Source organism: Elephas maximus, chromosome 8, assembly GCF_024166365.1.
Source record: "Elephas maximus indicus isolate mEleMax1 chromosome 8, mEleMax1 primary haplotype, whole genome shotgun sequence".
Taxonomy (NCBI): domain Eukaryota; kingdom Metazoa; phylum Chordata; class Mammalia; order Proboscidea; family Elephantidae; genus Elephas; species Elephas maximus.
The window spans coordinates 38,101,468-38,122,071 of NC_064826.1; the positions used below are offsets into that span (position 1 = coordinate 38,101,468).

A 20,604-nucleotide genomic window follows, 5' to 3' on the forward strand; every position below is an offset into this window, starting at 1 on the left:
GGACTGAATTGTATCCTCCAAAAAGATATGCTGAAGTCCTAACTTTTGTACCTGTGGACGTGACCCTGTTTGGAAAGAGATTTTTCTTTTATTACGTTAATGAAACCATAGCAGAGTAGGGTGGGTCCTAAACCTAATTCCTCTGAGTGATGTCTTATAAAAAGGGAAAACAGAGACACATACACTGGAAGAAGAGACCATATGAGGATCTGTCTATAAGCCAAGGGTTGCCAGGGGCTGCCAGAAGCTGAAAAGAAACTTTCCCGAGAGCCTATGCCCTGATTTGGATTTATAGCCAGAGAGTGTGGGCCCCAGACGATGCCCTGAATTCAATGCTCTGAGTTCAGACTCCTTGCCTCCAAAACTGTGAGACAATAAATTCCTGTTCTTCAAAGCCAAACAATGGAGAAGAAATTAAAGTTGTCAATAATTTCCTTCTACATGGGTCAACAATCAGTGTCCACTGAAGCAGTAATCAAGAAATCAAACAATGTATTGCACTGGGCAAATGTGCTGCAAAATACCTCTTGAAAGTTTTCAAAAGCAAAGATGTCTCTCTGATGACTAAGGTGTGTCTGACCCAAGCCCTGATCTTTTTCAATTGCCTCATATGCATGCAGAAATTGGATAATGAAAAAGACAGACTGAAGAAGAATTGTTGCATTCAAACTGTGGTGTTGATGAAGGATACTGAAAATCTTTGGACCGCCAGAAGAATGTACCAATTAGTGTTAGAAGAAATACAACCAGGATGTTACCTAGAAGCAAGGATGGCAAGACTTTGACTGACTTACTTTGGACAGGGCATCAGGAAAGACCAATCTCTAGAAAAAGCCATCATATTTGGTAAAGTAGAAGGTCAATAAAAATGAGAGAAACCCGCAATGAGACGGATTGACACAATAGCTGGAACAGTAGACTCAAACATACCAATGCTCACGAGATGGCTCAGGATCATGTAATGTTTCATTTTGTTACACATAAGGTTGCCATGGGTTGGAGCCGACTTGATGACAACTAACAACAACAAAGCCACCCAGTTGTGGTATATTTGTTATGGCAGCATTAGGTAACTGAGGCAGTAATTGAGATCCAAATATGGATAAAAAATGGTGCATTGTCCTCAAGAAACTTGAAGTCAAGAGAGGGAGACAGAATGATAATTACAACGCAGTGGTATAAATGTGGTACTAGAAATTTGAACAAATTACATTAGAAGCACTGAGGATATAACATTATGCTTAGTGTTTATTATTGTCTTATTAAAACAAAACAAAACGAATAGAGACAGTAATCCACAGTGCAGTTTAGGAGGTGCTGCTAAATATGCTACTAAGGCAAAGGGAAATCAAAGCAGAGCTAATGGCTCTTTCAAACTTAGTTGGTGGATACTCATTGGTCCTCACAGGCCAAGTTCATAACCCTCAATAATGCTAGCTTCCTCGTCTGTTTCTGCCACACAGGGATAGAATTTGGAAATGGGAGAGAAACAATTGTGTTGAAGTAGGCAATTAAGCACCACAATTTTATTCTTTCTTATATTATAAACTATTGTTTGATGAAGCTTTCTTTTTCCAGTAGTCTTTCTTTACCTCACTCTTCAATTCTAAAATCATAATCCCAATTCTTGCTTAATATCTCTGTGTGGGTATTTCCCAAATGCCTCATAGTCAACATGTTTAACCCATGGTAGTGATATCCCCCACCCCCCAAGACTCCTGTTCTTTGAAACTGCTCCCTCTCCTTCAATTCCTATATCCAATTAGTCACTGCAACAAACCCTGTTGTCTACCTAATATCCCAGGACTATTTATTCCTTGCTAATACATTTTTCCCCAAAAGGACAATGTGCTGAGCCCCTAGTCATGGACCATGGCCAGTCTCAGACAATCAAGATACGCTTATTCCCTACTTTCCCATCCTTTGCTACAGCTAGGAGCTCTATGTGACCCAGTTCTGGCCCATGATATCAAATGCCTTCTGTGGAAAGGAGGATTGTTCTAGCAAAGCTTTTACTTCTCTGGGAGAAGGGAAGTTAGAATCATCCCCCATTCCTTCTTCCTTCCTGGAATGTGGATTCAAAGGCTGGAGCTACAGCACCATGAGGGAAAAACCAAGAGAACTGAGAATGTGGTCCTTCATATTGTCAAGCTTCTGCGCCAACACCAGCAGCCACCTACCTGCTCTTACTTGGGTAAAATAACACGTTTTTAGCAAATAATGCTCCGACGTACATAATGTACCCACACATATAACATGTATATTGCACGCAGGAAAATATTGCACGAGGGAGTTGCACAGTTGGCGAAAAATGTATAACATGCACCTTAGTTGTGTAAAAATATAGTAAGCCTCTATATGTTAAGCCCTGTTCATCAAAAATTCTGTTTCTTGGATCCAAATACATTTCTAATTGATTTACTCACTGAACTCAGTTAATTTTCTTTTTGAAATGTTTCTCCTATTTATCACTTCTTTTCCATTCAATCAAGTCTTTATCATTTCTTACTAGACAATTATAACATCCTAATTAGCCTCCCTGTCTCCCTGCCTCATTCTAGTCTCTTCTATTCCCTATGGTCTCACCAAAGTAATTGTTCTGAGACACGGATCATGTCCTCTGCTCAGAAACTTTGCTGAGCTCCCAGTTACTTAGAGAATAAAGTTTAAACTTGTTAGCACTAATGATCTGGTCTCAATCTATTTTTTTCTAGTCTCATTTACTTCTCTATCCTTCATACACTCTATACTTTGCACTACCAAATTACTCCCTGAGACACACCATGTATTTTCATATCTCAGCTGCTCTCCTCAGCCTGGAATAGTTTGTGGGGATCCTATTTATTGCTCAGAGTCCTGCCCAAATGTCTCCTCCTCCATGAAGGACTCCTAACACAGTATGAATTAGATCTTGAATTCTTACAGCATGTTGTTGGTTCCTGTATTTCAGGCAGTCCTCAGCTTTAGGATGCCTGACTTTCAGGTAACGTGCACCTCCATCCAACGCACACCTACGTATCTAAATCATCTTTTCTATGTTGAAAAAAATAGTTGCTGTTGAGTGGACTCTGACTTATGGTGACCCCCTGTGTGTCTGAGTAGGACTGTGTTTCATAGAGTTTTCAATGGCTGATTTTTCAGAAGTACATTACCAGGCCTTTCTTCCAAGGCATCTCTGGGTGGACTAGAACCTCCAGCCTTTCAGTTAGCATTAACTGTTTGCACCACTTGGAGCCTGGACTTTCATCCTTCACTGATAAACATTTCACATCATTGCAGGGTACTGTTGTCTGAAAGCCAGCTTTGACCTTGGCAGCTTTATCACCTCTATCCTTTTATAATGTTTGTGCAATTATTTAAATATTCTAATGCACTTTAATCTTATTTTTTTTGGAATATGAAAGTTCTAGTGAAAGTACTAAAAAAAAAAAGAAGAATTTTTTTTTTTTTAATACTAGTGAGAATATAATTCAGACAAACATTAAAATCACGACATGGGATCAAATTTGGTGCACCTTTAGTTTTAGTCAGATATTCATTATAATTGAATTGGTCAACTGTGTTTAATTACGAAGAAAACATACAAAATTAGAGAATACGTAGAAAATGCTGGAAATATATCGTCAAGGAATGTGACTTAAGTCAGAGTAATGGAGAAAATGGAGACATATTTAAAATTTTGGATTAAGAATCAGCCTCAAAAAATATTGCAATTATCCAAAGGTAGTGAAAAAAATCACAAATCCATAAAGCTCTCGATTGGTTTTCAACTTGGTGTAAATTCTTTTATCAAGAAAAGAATGAGGGTTATTCTTTTTTTTTTTTTAACTTTATTTTACCAAAAATTTTAGAAGTTTATATACCACAAAGTCGGCATCACATTTTTCTGCAAAATCTCCATTAGTAAGGTCTTTCTCCCCCAAACAAAAATAACTTTTCTCAAAGTTTATTAAATGTCTTTACTAACTATCTTTGAAAGGAGACTGACAACTATAAACTGAGGTAAGAAAGTGCTTTAGAAAATTGCTTTTATTGTCTCTATTTAATATTTTAAAAATATTTAAAATAATCATGCATACAGTCTATAACTCTCAGGAATAAAATAAACTACACATTTAAACCATAATTTCAGATTGCATAATAGGTTTAGTTCTGTATAGACAATCCCCCACTTGTCACACTGTAGACCCAGTACAAAAAGATGTTAATTAATTGAGCTCCAAGAAAACAAAGAATTCCTGATCGAATAAGTTTAGAAATGCTGCTTACTAAATCCTTTCTTGAAGATTCAAAATATACATTAGCATATTAAAGGCTGTGAGAAGTCCCACAGTTACAAAAAAAAAAAGTCCACGTAACTTTGCTTAATGATTAAACATACACATTTATTTGTAAAGAGGAAACATTTTTTTCCCTCTGCATACCCATCAGCTGCTGCTTCTCAACAAAACCATTAAAAAAATTTAAACAGCATCCCTTAATCCAATGTAGGAAGAGCTCAATTATGAATTTCTTTTGTATTTTCTGCTGTGCCTAGTACAGTGCTTAGTATAAAAACTCTTAATAAATGCTCATTAATTAATTAACTAATGTGAGAATATTAAAAATGGAAGACAGTTACAATTGCCTGGACTTCCAACCAATGACATTTTAATACAAAAGCTATCAGAGAAAGCTTTTCTTCAGCTTGTCAGCCATCAGTTGGACATATAAGATACCATAAGTTATGTCACTTTTACATACAATTTTTCACAGATGAATGAGAAGGGAATTTGTTAATTTGATAGTCCTGCTCCTTCTACCCCTCTACCCCCCAACCCCCCGCCCCCCCACCCAGCCCTGCCCCTCCAGTTACCTGACCTTCTCCATAATGATTAATGGGCATATTTGAAGAACGTGATGAAGAATCTAAGAATATAATTTCATAATTTTCCCTTTTCTTATAGATTCTAATATATTGCTTTAAAAAAAATTATAAAATATTTGAAACACTATAAACTTGCACTTAAGGTTTTCCCAGTTTTTCTTCTTGATGTCCTTCTAGAAACCCTGTCAGTCAGGAAGAACTGTGAAAGATTTTGAAATGGGTACTGTCATGGATTGAATTGTGCCTCCCCGTAGATATCTGTCAACTTGGCTAGGTCATGATTCCCTGTATTGTATGACTGTCTACCATTTTGTCATCTGATGTGATTTCCCTATGTGTTATAAATTGTATCACTACGATATAATGAGATGGATTAGTGGCAGTTATATTGATGAGATCTACAAGATTAGATAGTGTCTTAAGCCAATCTTTTTTGAGATATAAAAGAGAGAAGCAAGCAGAGAGACATGGGAACTTCATACCACTAAGAAAGCAGTGCCGGGAGCAGGGCATGTCCTTTAGACCTGAGGTTCCTGTGCTGAGATGCTCCCAGACCAAGGGAAGAGTGATGACAAGGACCTTCCTCCAGAGCTGAGAGAGAGAGGAAGGGAGAGGGAGGGGGAGGGAGGGGGAGAGGGGGAGAGAGAGAGGAATAGGGAGGGAGAGGGAGGGAGAGAGAGAGGGAGGGAGGGAGAGAGAGAGAGGGAGAGAGAGAAAGGCTTTCCCTGGAGCTGGCACCCTAAATTCAGACTTCTAGCCTACTGGGCTGTGAGAGAATAAACTCTTTGTTAAAGCCATCCGCTTGTATTATTTCTGTTACAGTAGCACTAGATGACTAACACAGGTATAATTGCTGGGTGTCTTGTCAATGGAATGTTGGGTACTGTTTGGTGGACGCTTCCAGGTTATCTGATTCCTTTGTGGCCTGTGCCTTTGGCTGTCCTTAAGAGAGCTATTCTACAAACTCTATAAATTGTAGAAAACTAATAGTCAAATGTGTATTATTCTTGTCTACAAAAATCCAAATGAATTTTGTCATAGACATACAGTTGATTTTCTCTCTGTAGAAAAGATGATTCTGAACATTATAATTTAATTCCTATAGGATCTATTTTTTATATCTACTAACAAATTCACTTCAATATTTTTGACTGCCTAGTCTGCTTTTCTGATTCTTCTTTGAACCGGTTGTAAGATCTTACTGGTTCCCTCATTAATTAATAAGTTAAACAAAATCTTTGACACATGTTCCTTTAATATTTGTATACCACCATTTTAATGATCATCCTTTAACAACCCTGTTATAATCCTCAATAGTGATTATAAATTTAGTTTTCTCACACCTTTAGGTAAACTTTCAGTAGAAGCAACACTACCTTTCAACAAATTCATTTTTTTCCATGTGTAGGGTAAGTTAACATTTACTAGATGTCTTAGTTGTCTAGTGATGCTGCAACAGAAATACCACAAATGGGTGGCTTTAAAGGACAAGAATTTATTTTCTCACAATTTAGGAGGCTAGAAGTGTGAATTCAGGGCAGCCTTTATAAGGGAATGCTTCCTTTCTGTGAGCTCTGGAGGAAGGTCCTTGTCTCAGCTTCTGCATCCCTGACATTCCTTGGTGATCCTTGAGTGGCATCTGTCCGCACCCCCCTCTTCCCTTTGTGCTTCTCATCTATGTCTATGCTGTTCCTTACAACTCAGAATTCATTAGGTCAGGGACACATTGTATACTGACATTGCCTCATTAACATAAAAAGAAAACCCTATTTGAAAACAGGATTACATCTGGAGATATAGGGGTTAGAATTCCAACACATATTTTTTTGAAAAACAATTCAATCCATAACACTAGGTTCTATCTAATTGCCTATTAATAAAATGTACACTTAGTAATTTTGAACAGTATTATTTAATGGGCTCCCGTACTTCTTCCCACAAAGAGAATTCTAAAATTGTCTGTTGCTTATTTAATCTAGTGCTCATTGCCTTTTTTGACAAAGTCAGTAGGCTGGTAGATTAAGGAAGTGTGTTATATCCACAGGATATCTGGACTTTGTGCTTATCCTTGTCTGATAGTTTTCTGTATAAAACGGGAGAAGTGCAAACTGGGTGAGACTATAATTAGTGCTGGCCCTGGCTAGTTGAGTACTTTATCAATGACTGGTATGTCTGTTATGAGGATGATTTAGATTAATCTTTGTTGAACACATGCTGTTTGTCAGGCACTTTTACAATACGATCTAATTTATGAAATATGTTTATCTCATGTGTGTTCGAGGGCCAAATTAAGATCGGTGATTGAAAGTTACAGGGAAAATAATTTTCACTGAATACAAAAAGAGCAATTTTTTTTTAGCAGCTAGAACTCTCTGAAAATGGAATTGTATATTTAATAAAGCAGAATATAGCCAAGGGGTTAAGAATGCAAGACTTGGTGCCAGGTAAACTTGAGTTTGTGTGTTCCAGGCCCATCATTTACTAACTTCATGACCTTGAGAAAGTTTCTTCTTAGTTTTCTCATCTCTAATATTAGGATAATAATTGTACGTACCTCATAGTGTTTTTATGAAGAGTAAATGAACTAATATACGTGTATTAGTTTTCTGGGACTGCCGTAACAAATTTCCAGAAGCTGGGTGGTATAAAACAGTGGAAACTTATTCTCTCACAGCTCTGGAGGTTAGAAGTCCAAAGTCAAGATGTAAGCATGGGCCATGTTCCCTCTGAAAATGCTAGGGAAGGATCTATTCCATGCCTTTCTCTTAGCTTCTGATGATTTCCGGCAGTCCTTGGCTTTCCTTGACTTGTAGACGTGTTACTCCAATCTGCCTGTCGTCATGTGGCCTTCTCCTTGTGTGTCCGTCTTTGCATCTCTTCTCTTCTTCTTATAAGGAGAACAGACACATTGGATTAGGACCCATCATAATCTGGTATGACTGCATCTTAACTTGATTACATCTGCAAAGACCCTATTTCCAAATAAAGTCACATTCACAGGGGGTTAGGACCCACAACAGTATATAGAATATTTAGCATAGAGCCTGGTACACAGTAAACCTTCAATAAGTGGGACATAGTAAGTCTGCAAGAAAACATTATTATTACTTTTGTTTGTAGTCCAAGGAAAATGAATGACACATGGAATGGAATAACCCCAGTCGAACCTGGACTAGATCAGCTAACCCCCACAGCTGACCTGCAGACCATGTGAACAAAAATAAATGATTATTGTTTTAAGTCACTGAGTTTGGGTTGGTTTGTTACACAGCAATGGCTGATCAGTACATCAAGGTCCCTTTCAGTAATAATATTCTATAATTTCATGGAAGTTTACTGTACCTGTGTGACTCTTACTTGGAAACTGAATTACAGACACTGTGCAACCATCAAGTGAAGAGTAAAATGTATTTGTTTCCGTCACTGATGCTTGTCTGAGTTTCCACTTCCCATCAACTGCTATCTCAGGGAGACAAATATGATTGCTAATCATCTTTCCCATTTCTTTTACAAACCTCTTTTAGCCTATCTATCAGAAAGATAGATGTTGTCTGGCTTATTACTACAAGAAGCCGGTGTATTACAAGTACAAAATGATCTGTATATTCCAAGTACACAATGACTTGTCAATTAATTTTAAAAGAACTGATTGTTTTTTTCAAAAGTATTGAAACTTGCATTCTTAAGCATTTAAACATTAGTCCTTATGGCCCATCCCTGTCATTGCTAATGGAAGCACAGGAGAAACCTTTATGGAGTTCTCATAGACTCATTCACATCATCCAAAGTCTAGGAGTCTTCAGTTTGTTTCAAATTCTAGCTAATTTTGGTTACTTAAATTCAGGGCTAATCTGAGTTACTTGGAGATTTTAATCTAATCTTAGCTGTACATAAGTAAAATAAAAATAAATAACTCTTATTTGGGACTGATATCTAAATAACTGGAAGCCTTTTTTTTTTCTGGTGGCGTAATGGGTAAGTACTACGGCTGCTAACCAAAAGGTCGGCAGTTCAAATCCACCAGGTGCTCTTTGGAAACTCTCTGGGGCAGTTCTACTCTGTCCTATAGGGTCGCTATGAGCTGGAATCGACCCGACGGCAACAGGTTTGGTTTATCTAAATAACTTTCTTTCTTTTTTGTTTTCACTTTCACCTTTTGCTCATTTAAAAAATTATCTCCTCTACAGAAATCAAACAGGTCAACAAAAGAAGATAAAACTCAAATCACACTTTTTTTTTAATTTATTGTGCTTTTAGTGAAAGTTTACAAATCAACTCAGTCTCTCATACAAAAACTTATACACACCTTGCTATGTAACCCTAGTTACTCTCCCCCTAATGTGTCAGCACACTCCTCCTCTCCATCCTGTGTTCCTCATGTCTATTCAACCAGCTCCTGTCCTCCTTTGCCTTCTCATCTTGCCTCCAGACAGTAGCTGCCCACACAGTCTCATGTGTCTACTTGAGCCAAGAAGCTCACTCCTCATCAGTATCATTTTCTGTCTTATAGTCCAGTCCAATTCCTGTCTGAAAAGTTAGCTTCAGGAATGGTTCCAGTCTTGGGCTAACAGAGGGTCCACAGGCCATGACCTCTGGGGTCCCTCCAGTGTCAGTCAGACCATTAAGTCTGGTCTTTTTACCAGAATTTGAGGTCTGCATCCCACTGTTCTCCCACTCCATCAGGGATTCTCTGTTGTGTTCCCTGTCACAGCAGTCATCGGTTGTAGCCCGGTACCATCTAATTCTTCCAGTCTCAAGATGATGGATTCTCTGGTTTATGTGGCCCTTTCTATCTCTTGGGCTCATTCAAGTCACACAGCTTTATTTTATATTACGTGGCGGAGCGTGTAATAAAGAATTAACCTTACTCAAAGAGAGGTCTGGTCTTTGCCCTTGGCTAGAGGGAGGTAATCTCTAGGCCCTTGGGATGTCATGCCTGATAAGAGTATCTTTGTTTATCTGGGCAGTCTAACAATGTGATTTACGATGAAGGTTTTGGGCCACTTGGCATCAGTTCTGCCTCCAGAAGGGACTAGACATCGAAGGTCTCAACTCAACCTCCCTGAGGGGATAGGGGCTGATGGTCAGCCATGTGTGCAGTACGTAATTGAGCCCTAATAAAAACTCTGGACACCAAAGGCTTGGTGAGCTTCTCTGACTCCATGCGTGTTGTTATATATCGATACCAAGAAGTAATGCATTCGTAACTCCATGGGAAGAGGACAACAAAAGCTTTGCTTTTGGTCCCTTCTATGAACTCTGCCCTATGTTCTTCCCTTTTCTGATTTTCATCTATACCTTTTCCCTGTAATAAACCATAACCATGAGTATAATAGTTTTCAGTGAGTTCTGTGAATTCTTCTAGGAAATTATCAAATCTGAGGGTGATTTGGGGAACCCCCTCAAACTTACAATTAGTGTCAGAACTGCAAGTAGTCTTGCATGGACTCTGTCCCCTGTAAACTCAGTAGTTGTCCAAAATTTCTCAGTGAGATCATTAAAATATTTTAAGAATAATTTTCAGTTATCTATGAGTTTTATCACCTCCTGGATGCCTTCCCCATGCGATAAGCTCTCCAGGTCAGGCCTGCTTCTATGGTGGAAGAAATGAAGTTGCTTGATAATCTGCCTGTGATTGGGTAAATTCAATTCAAGGGAAAATTGTAAAAAATTCCACTTCAGACTCAAGGCCAAGCTATATTTTAATTCAGTTTCACTGTAGCTGTATCTCAATTGGCTTAGAATCCAGAAGAGGGAATAATGTGATTAATTGTCATCTTAAAGTTCAAAAGAACTGAGGTCACCAGTCATTCTGACTGGCCTCCTGAATGATGGAGATGTAAACCAGGAAGGTTACATCTGCCTATTATGCAGTTGGAAACCCTGGTGGCGTAGTGGTTAAGTGCTAGGACTGCTAACCAAAAGGTCGGCAGTTCGAATCAAGGTGCTCCTTGGAAACTCTATGGGGCAGTTCTACTCTGTCCTACAGGGTTGCTATGAGTTGGAATCGACTCGACGGAAGTGGGTTTGGTTATCATGCAGTTGGAGCCCTGGTGGTGCAGTGGTTAAGAGCTCGGCTGCTAACCAAAAGGTCGGCAGTTTGAAACCACTAAGCCGCTGCTCCCTGGAAACCCTATGGGGCAGTTCTACACTGTCTATAGGGTTGCTATGAGTTGGAATCTCAACTGCAGTGGGTTTGGTTTTGGTTAGTATCATGCAGCAGGGGAAGCACAGAACATACATCTGAAGAAATAGAGAACAAAGCATTTGTTCAGAGGAAACAGTCAAGAGAATAGAGTTCTGGTGGCCGTCTAGGTCCTGATTTCCGTTCCTTGCTAGAGTCCAGATGCATTATGCTGTCTTTAGGTTCTGTTAAATACTACCAAACCAAAAAAAAAAAAACAACAAAAACCTATTGCTGTCTAGTCGATTCTGACTCATAGCGAACCCATAGGGCAGAGTAGAACTACCCCAAAGAGTTTCCAAGGATCGCCTGGTGTTATCTGAACTGCCCACCCTTTGGTTAGCAGCCATAGCACTTCGCTACCAGGGTTTCTGTTAAATACCACAGAATCATATAATTCATTTATGCTTAGGCTTGTTCAAGTTGTTATTAGAATTGACCAACAATATATACTCTGAATTTCATTATTCTCATCCATAAATGGGAATTTCAATACTACATATCTTATCTAGCTCACTAGGAAAATAAAATGAGATAACAGAGATAGAATCATAGACTCTTAATAGTCCCTTTGATATTATCCCCAATAAGTGGTTGTCCAGCTTTTATCCTTCACAGGAAATCAGTAGTTTTTGAGGCAGCCTCTTCTCTTTTCAGACCTCTCTAGTTGCTTGAAAGCATATACATATGAGAAGCCAAAACTTCCTTTCCTGTAACCCCATCTCATTTATCCTAATTCTATTCTTTTGGGTTACACAGAATAAGTGCAATCTCTCTTGTCCAGGACAGCCCTTGAAGTTTATGAAGATAGCTATCAAATTCTCACCTGAGCCTTTTCTTCAGGCTGATTGTAAAATTTCCCTGCATGAGCGTGCCAGGAATAATCATGTAAGTCTGGACATAAGAGTTGGAGAGAGAGAAAAAAATTAAGGCTTGATCATCAAAAAAAAAAAAAAAAAAAAAAGGACTTTATTAATAAGGCAATCAGCCAGCATTTACAATTTTATAGTGTCTTCAAATCCCTGACAGGTATCTTTAGGATTCGGGGGCGGGGGGAGGGGAATTCCTGAGAATTCTTAAATCATAAGCTATCCTGCATTTTTATAACATTTTTGAATACATGCTTTTAAATAATGATGAGTGACCATAATAATAAGTAGTGAATTGTTTTTTATGATAGGATTATACTGAAGTTTCAGAGGTTTTCTGTAAAAAAAAAAATTAATAATAAATAGTGGCATATGACAAGAGCATATAATTTCAATAACATAAAAATGTTCTCTACCTGATAATAGGAAAAAATTAACAGAGAACATTACCCATTGCTGTGGAGTCAATTTCTACTCATAGCAACCTTAAAGGACAGATTAGAACTGTCCCATAGGATTTTCAAGGCTGTAAATCTTTATGGAAGCAGACTACCACATTCCTCCTGCAGAGCCAAACGCTTAACCGCTGTGCCACCAGGGCTCCTTACGTATGGCTAGGACTATATAATATGAATGTATCCCAAGAATTTGTAAACTTGTTTCAAGTTAATTTGGCTTAAATACTTCTCTGAATATTAGACATGATGCCTAGCCATAATTTAATTTTGTGCATTAGGAATATGTGATTCATTTTTCAACATTAATGCTGAATAGAGAGCTGCTTTAATGTAAGAAGACAACTCATTATATTTCAATGCAACACATAAAGCCAGATATTCAATTTAGAACTTGATGAATTTGAAGAGAATGGGGTATTGTGAAGGTTTTACCTCAGTTTAAGCACATTTGATGACTCTGAGTGACAAAGTCAGGTCAAATTGAACTTTTTTGCTGTTTACTTACTTTGCATCAGAATAAAAAGCGCACATACCTGTCTTTGCTGTTTAGCAACACAGAGTCCATCCCAGGCTGTCAGCTCCTAGTGGTCAGGAACTCCCATTTGTTTCATGTGGGTCAGTACCAAGAGGGGTGGGTCCAACTTACAGATAAGCACTGGCTGCTCTTTGATGGGTGGTCCAGTCTGCTATGTGCTCTTGGAATTAAGCTCTTAGGCACTGGCAGAAAATAACCCACCTCACAGCAATTATTTCAGGGACAACTAAGAAAATTTACAAAAGGGGCACATATTTCCTTTACAGGAGAGTGATTTTGTTCTCCTTAAGAGACTCTTGGAGTCTCGTTAGCAGGTTAAGTCTCTGAGTAGGTTCTTAAACCTTTAGAATTGACTCTGAACACAGTGCCAGAGCACCTGGTTTTTACATTAGTACGAAGTGATTTGAAAACGCTCAGAGTCCCTTGGCAGTATCCAAAAGGAGAATGAAGACAGAAATAACAAGAAATGTAACTGGCGGAGGGCTAAACAAACAAGAAACAGTATTTCATATCTGTTGGAAGCTTCTAGGTTCCACTTTCTAGGCAGATTATAATGACCTAGTTAAGAGTTTGTACTATCTGAAGGCAAACGCTGAAGTATGAAATTCTAGTTCCTCCAGAGTAAACCACCTATCCTGGATTATTTCTTTTGGCTTGCCTAGTGAATAGTGAATAGTCTTCCTGTACGCGAGTTGGTAGAAAAAACCCAACAGGACGCAGAAATCAGGAGAGAACAGATCTAGTGACATCCTTTGCCACTACTGAGGCCTGCGCACTTGATTAAGCACAGGTACCTCGGTTTCCTGACCCGTAAATACGGCTGCACACAGTTGTATACATCTCAAGCTCTTTTTTGTCCTCTCAGCCATTGATAAGGTAGCGAGCCCGGAGGCGGTGCTGAAAGCATATATTAACGAACGTTAGTTTCGATTCGTTGGGGATCCACGCCAGGTTTTGGACCCAACCGGGGCAGGCGTTCCCGCGCCGATTTTTCCGCCGGGGGTGGGGCTTGCCGCCGGCGGTGGGCGGTGCCCACGCAGGGACTTCCCCCCGAGCTGAGCCGAGCTGCGCAGCGGGTGCGGAGGGCGGCCGCCCGGCTGTGGGTGGGGGGCAGTGAGGCTGTACGGGGGAGGTCGGGCGCGCCGCCGGTAACACGGGTGGTCCCTTGCGCCCTCGACCTTCCTGTGGAGGCGGCCCGAGGCGGGGCGGGGGTTGTTGGGAGGCGGAGGGCTTCTCGGCCGCCGGTACTGTGGTGCCCACGGCGGCCGCGAGCATGTGTGCGTGCGCGTGTTTATGTGCTCCCAGAGCCGGGCGCCCTGCCGCCGCCCCGCGGTTGACTGGAGCGGGCACCGGCGTCTTAGCGGCAGAGAGCATTGCCTAGAGCCTACCCGCTCCTCCCTGCAGAGCGGTTGTCCCTAGAGCGCCCCTTCTCTTTGTCCCCCGACGGGGTCACCTCCGGCCCCAAGCCCTGGCCGGGAGGGAGCGCTGTGGGGCCGGGCTGCTTTCCGCCTGAAGTGTTGGGCAGAAAGTGGAAGTGCACAAGGCTTTAACACAACACTATTTTAAAACACGTGTCTGTCGTTTTTTACTTTTAGGGTTTTGGCCAAATTGGGCGAGGGCACAAAATAACCTCTTACCCCTTCTCACCGAGGAAGAGCGGGAGAAAGGGTAAGTAAGGAATGATCAGGGGTGTAAGGAGCTAGAACTTAATCCTAAGAAGGAGACGGTCTAGATCCCAAACTGCCCCTGGGTAACTTGGGACTAAGTTCAGCCTTTTTTTTTCAGGAACCTGAGGCTCACTTTCAGGGTCACAGCCCCAAAGCCCAAGCATTGTTCTGGCTTACAGAGTCTGTAGAGTTGGCTGGGAGTTTGACAGTTTGGTCATAGATCCGTTTTAGCCATTTGACCTGCCGGAAAACTGTTGTTGCCCTTCACCCCTTTCCATTTGGAACCCCGGTCCTGCAGTTGTCTGTCTCAGGACGTCTTTTGTTAGCTAGCTCTGACTAATCCCTGAGACCAAAGTAGTAAAGAATCATGGACCTGGTTCTTTACTTTTTAAAATGGGACCCCTGTAAAAATCCTTTGGAAGCCCAAAGCAGAAAGTTAATGGTGATAAAAAAAAAAAAATTTTTTTTTTTTTTTTTTTTTAGTGGGATCTTTTCTCCAGCTTATAAAATTTTTTTTTTCTTTGGGTGTGGAGGGGGGTGGTGGAGAATGACCAGGCTGGGCCCTTTTCTATTGGCGTTCCCTTTGACACCCTCTCCCAAACCTTTCATTCACTTCTGAAAAGGTACCATCAAATAGTCCATTGGAGTCCTTGGAGGTTACTGTGATTTCAGTGTGGTCCTCTTCATCCATTCTCTTCTGGGACTTTACCATCAGTTCTCCAAATGCACACGCTTCCCCAGCCCGCATACTGGGGAAATGTACTTATAGAAGGTTGGGAGCCCCTTAACGTATCTATTTTTCACATATAAGCAAATGTTTTAAATTAGTTAAAATTCAGATTAGCTACAAGCAAGAATGTAGTAAACCGCATTCTTGGATTCTGACATAGGATGACTAGAAGTGCCCTCTGTGACCATCTTTGTCTTGGCTGTTGTGTTCTATATCTGACTGTTTTTTATTCTTTTGTACTGAAGTGGCAGGTGACTACATAATTTACTTTATGAAAGTTCAGGAAACAATTGTTTGTTGAGGATGGGCTCATTCATTGTTTCAATGGATACTTATTTTCTCTTTCCTACCAAGTATTGGGCACTTTGGTATAAGTAGGGTGTTGAGAAGGATCAGACTAGGTTGGTCATGGACATTTTGGGGAAGGCCATTCACCAGCTTTCTGAATACTTTTGTGTTAATGTACAGGAAAGGAGCCCTGGTGGTGCAGTGGTTAAGCTAGACACAAGGTCGGCGGTTTGAAGCCACCAGCTACGCTGTGGTGAGAAAGATGTGGCAGTCTGCTTCAGTAAAGGTTACAGCCTAGGAAACCCTATGGGGCAGTTCTACTCTGTCCTGTAGGGTCCTGTGAGTCAAAATTGACTCAACAGTAATGGGTTTTGGGTACAAGACCTTCCCTATACTACTGATTTTTTTTTTTTTTTTTTTTGGTAGGGACTGTACTTGTTTTATTTATTGTGCTTTAGGTGAAAGTTTACAGCTCAAGTTAATTTCTCATTCAAAAATTTATACACATACTCTTTTGTAACATTAGTTGCAATCCCCACAATTTGACAGCACACTCCTCCTTTCCACCCCGGGTTCCCTTTGTCCACTCAACCAGTTCCTGTCCCTTCCTGCCTTCTCATCTTGCTTTTGTATAGGAGCTGCCCATTTGGTCTCATATATCTGATTGAACTAAGAAGCACATTCCTCACATGCATTATTTTTTTGTTTTATAGTCCTGTCTAATCTTTGTCTGAAGAGTGGACTTTGGGAATGGTTTCATTTCTGAGTTAACAGTGTGTCCAGGGTGTTCGGGGGTTCCTCTAGTCCATGTCAGACCATTGAATCTGGTCTTTTTATGTGAATTTGAGTTCTGTTCTACATTTTTCTCCTGTTCTGTCCAGGACTCTGTTGTGTCCTCTGTAAGGGCAGTCATTGGTGGTAGCCAGGCACCATCTAGTTCTTTTGGTCTCGGCCTGGTGGAGTCTCTGGTTCATTTGGTCCTTTAGTCCTCTGTGGTAGTATTTGCCTTGTTTCTTTATATATTACTGATCTTAATGGTTTTCAGGTCTACAAATTGTTGGGGGACAATGGTGTTATTATTGGGCCTTTCTGGTACTTGTAGTGATAAACTTTCAGGGATGCCCTAACATGGTGATTTGTGTCATATAATGAATACTGTTGTAGTTATTTCCCAATGTAGTAAGTATATTGTACTGATAGATTAATTAGATGAGGATAACATTTTGAATTCTTCCATAAACTTGAAGAAGGACTTGGTATTAGAAAACATGGAGAATGTTAAGAATGATGTACTTAGGAAAGTCAATACCAAAGTAAACTGTTCACTTGCACTGGTTTCTGTATGTGTAACATTTTTTTTTTTTTTACAAAGCAGAAACAAGTTCTTTTATGTTGTTAAGGTTATAAAATTTATATAATGTCAAAACAAAGGTATATAAAATCAAATATTAAAAAAATAAAATATTACAGGGATGTAAAAGGTAGAAAGTAAAAATTCTCCATTCTCAGAGATGACTATGTTTACTTCACCTTTGTCCCCCCCCCACGACACACACACACACACACACACACACACACTGCTAATTGGTAAAATTGTGAAGTATATTTTTGTCTTTTACCTTCATAGTCTTGGCCATTTGGCCTCCCCCTACTCCCTGCCCGAAATCTTCCTGTAGAAGTAGCGTGAACTTTATAGTCTGTAGGCTTGGCTTGAATCCTGGCTCTTGTTTTATTAGCTTTGTCACTTTGCTCCTTAATTTCTCATCTGTTACAATAGAACAATGAGTGTATATCAAAGAATGTGTAAACAACACAGTGCCTGGCATATGGATAACGCAGTGTTCGTCTCCCTCCCTGTTTCTTTGTATGGACATCCATCACTTTCTGTTTGATTGTGAAAAGCAATCTAGTGCTCTCTTTCCTTCAGGTGCAAGGCCCCCTGGGTATTTGCATTTTCACAGGGATCACCTATGTCTGGTCCTAGAATTTCAGATCATTCCACAGCCCTGCCTGAAGAGTGTCAGTTTGAAAAATGAAGGGAAAAGTTTTCTATAACGTGTTTAAAAGGCTCTGACATTGTTCCCAAAGTGAGAAAGACATACTACCGCATTTAGCCAAGTGCTTAAACTTAGGATTTCTATTTCAGAAATGTCTTGGGCTTATAAGAATTATAATAAAAATGCTGATGCTTCATGTCCAAACTGTCATGATTTTGCCAAGTTGTAGGTTTAATATACAGCTAAGCTGTGTATTTAGTGTATCTAATTCTGCCGTGGAAGCTGAGGAAGACAAATCCAGACATCTGATTTCACAGCAGACAGCTGGTTTCACTTTGCTGAGGAGTACATTTTGTCAGTAGATGATAGGCATATCAGCTGTACTGCTGTAGTTTGTGGCAGTTCTATCATAAGCTCTGGTCTGTAGGGCTTAATGTGATGTTTTATTCAAATGACAGCACACAGAAAATGAGCACCTGGTCAGATAAGCACATTCCCCACAGGTGTCTTCTAGTGTCATTGTTCTTACATGTTAACAAGGCAAAATAGTTTCTAGCCTTGGTGATTTTCATATTGAGAGTTTTTGTGGAAAAATACACTCTTAAAGAAAAGCCCCACTTAAGAACCCTTTGTGTTTGTAAAGTTCATTTTTCAGTCTGTTGTTTGTAATGTTGAACAATGCACTTACAGGAATAGAATAACAAATAGCGTTAAGATTTCCAGGTCAGAATCCAAGCTTTTTTTTCTAATTCATTGTGTGTCCATTATGTATTAATGATACTGTAGACTCTAACCAACGCTTATAATAATGCTGTGGAGGAAAATGTGTTTTCAGTTCCAACCGAGAATGGCTGGAGCACATTCCCCTTCATTTTAAGGTAGTGAAGGGTATAGAAAAACTCTGGGTTCTTGAGTGGCCTTGGTCATATCTTACCTCTGTGACTTTGGATACAAATTCTTCCTTTATAAATTGGGATAATTACTCCTGATTATTACAAGAATAGGTCCCTGGGTGGTACAGTCTGTACTGGATTGCTAAGCAAAGGTTGATGGTTCAAACCCACCTACTGGTACCATGAAAAAAGCCCTGGCATTTTGCCTCCCTTAAGAATACAACTAAGAAAATACTATGGAACTTTGTTCTGCTCTAACGCATGGGGTCACCATAAATCAGAACTGACTCAAGAGTTACAGGTTGGTTTGTTTTTTGTTATTGTAAGAATTCAGTGAGATGTTTGTACATTAGTATAATGCCTGGCACAGAATAGGTCCTTAGTAAATACTAGCTTCATTTTCTTCCCTTTGGGTCCTGGCCACAAGAATAAAAACTCCCTCTTTTTCTCATATCCCAGACTAACCAATTGGCCAGGGCTTGTGGCTTTTACTGAGACAAATTACGCATGAGATCTGAGGGTTGGCAGTAGCATTTGGAAAGGGATACGGAGAGCAGTGACAAAGGAAGTGGTGAGCTGAGTCCATGGACTGCAGATTGATGAATCACTTGGCTTCATAGGACTGTTTTTATCTCTCACCTCTCTCTTGATCTTTTGTCAGCTGCTTCACTGGAAACTCTTACCTCCTCGTTGCCTCCTCTGCCCAATGATTCATTTTGTCTTTGTCACCTTGATACTACTACCTGAGTAATCAAATTTTCCTTTTTTTTTTTTTTTTTAATGAGTGGAACTTAATAGTAGATACCTGTCTACTTCCTTTAGATCTTTTTTTTTAATTCAGTATATTCTGTATTCTTACCTTTCCATTGATCATTAATTCCTTCTTATTTTTGATTCTCTGCTGTGTGTGTTGAACTAGTGCTGAGAATATAGATGAAAAGTCACTGTCCTTGCAATATTAGGAAAATAGACATGTTGATAACACTTCAATTACAGCATGTTAATTATCATAGTGGAGTTTATGAACAAATGCAAAGGAAGCCTAGCAGGAGCTCTTGATCCCTGACTGAGAATGCCAGGAAAAGGTTTTAGCAGTGGTTGTATTTGAGCTGAGACTTGAAAGCTGAGGAGGAGTAGGCAGGTTGACAAGCAGCAGAGAATATTTTGAAGTGGAGGTAATAGCATGAATAGTTGTGTGGCTTTGTAAGAGCATAGCATGTTCTGGAAACTATATATAGGTCAGTTATATTGGACTGTGAAGGGTAAGATCAACAGAGAGAAGATGAAACTGTATAGTTAATTCAGAGTATAAATCCAATCACATGCATAGCAGTAAGCCACTGAATTTGAGTGGAGGGATAACATGATAGATCACTGTTGAGGCAGTGCGCTGGTAGACTGCGGGTGGGGTGGGAGTAAAGGGTAGGATGTGGCAAGATTGGAGGCCAGAGCAGACAGTTGCATTAGAATGGATAAGAGGTGAGAGAGCCTGGACAAAGATGGAAGTCTTGGAGATAGAGAAGTGAAGATGTTTAGGAAAAATACTTAAATGAGGAAGACGAATTGGCTGGTATGGGAGAGTGAAGATGTTACGATGGACGACTCCCAGGTTTCTGGCTGGGATAATTGGGTGGACGGTGGAGAGGAAGAGAGAAGAGGAAGCAGATGTGAGGGGAAAGATGTTAAGTTCAGTTTTGGACATGTTGTATTTAAGTACTTGGGGGCATGTAGTTGGTGAGTTGGAGGTATCTAGAAGGCAGTTGCATATAGGATCCTGGAGCTCACAAGAGATGTGGAGGCTGCAACTAGAGTTCTTAGTTCATACCGTATGGGTTGTAGTTGATGGCATGGGTGAGAATAAAAACACACAGAGGAACTGTGTAGAAGGAGAAAAGAAAGGGACTAAAAGTAAGCCTTAGTAAATACAGTGTTTTAATTTAAGAGACCAGCCAAGAAAGAAAGATGCAAGAATGCTGAAAGATGCCAGAGGTTGGGAGAAAACAGAAAGTGGAGCTTTTCAGGCCGAGGGCAGAGAACGTTTAAGGAGTACAACATTTAACACTGTAGATCATCAAGTATGGTGACGATTGTAGAGTGCCTGTTAGACGTCACTGGC

At 40.0% G+C, this 20,604-nt stretch overlaps 1 protein-coding gene and 1 long non-coding RNA gene across 6 annotated transcripts in view; one reads left to right on the forward strand and one right to left on the reverse strand.

Moving 5' to 3' along the window:
* The window catches only part of IMMP2L (inner mitochondrial membrane peptidase subunit 2), a 142,393-nt gene that overhangs the window by 49,157 nt on the left and 72,632 nt on the right, over positions 1–20,604 (forward strand). The window contains exons 1-2 of one of the 5 annotated variants that reach the window (XM_049894792.1): positions 13,955–13,989; positions 14,509–14,581. The exons of 2 other annotated variants lie outside the window; for them this stretch is intronic. The gene's annotated coding sequence lies outside the window, so the exon portion shown is untranslated. Of the gene's footprint in view, positions 1–13,954; positions 13,990–14,508; positions 14,582–20,604 lie in introns of those variants that run through there. 2 more of the 5 variants (XM_049894789.1, XM_049894790.1) reach the window with 2 other exon arrangements.
* LOC126082287 (uncharacterized) lies at positions 7,170–13,538 on the reverse strand. Its single transcript, XR_007518529.1, has 3 exons — positions 12,912–13,538; positions 11,878–11,945; positions 7,170–7,754 (listed from the first exon to the last, which is right to left on the reverse strand). It is a non-coding gene; the product is annotated as an uncharacterized LOC126082287 (long non-coding RNA).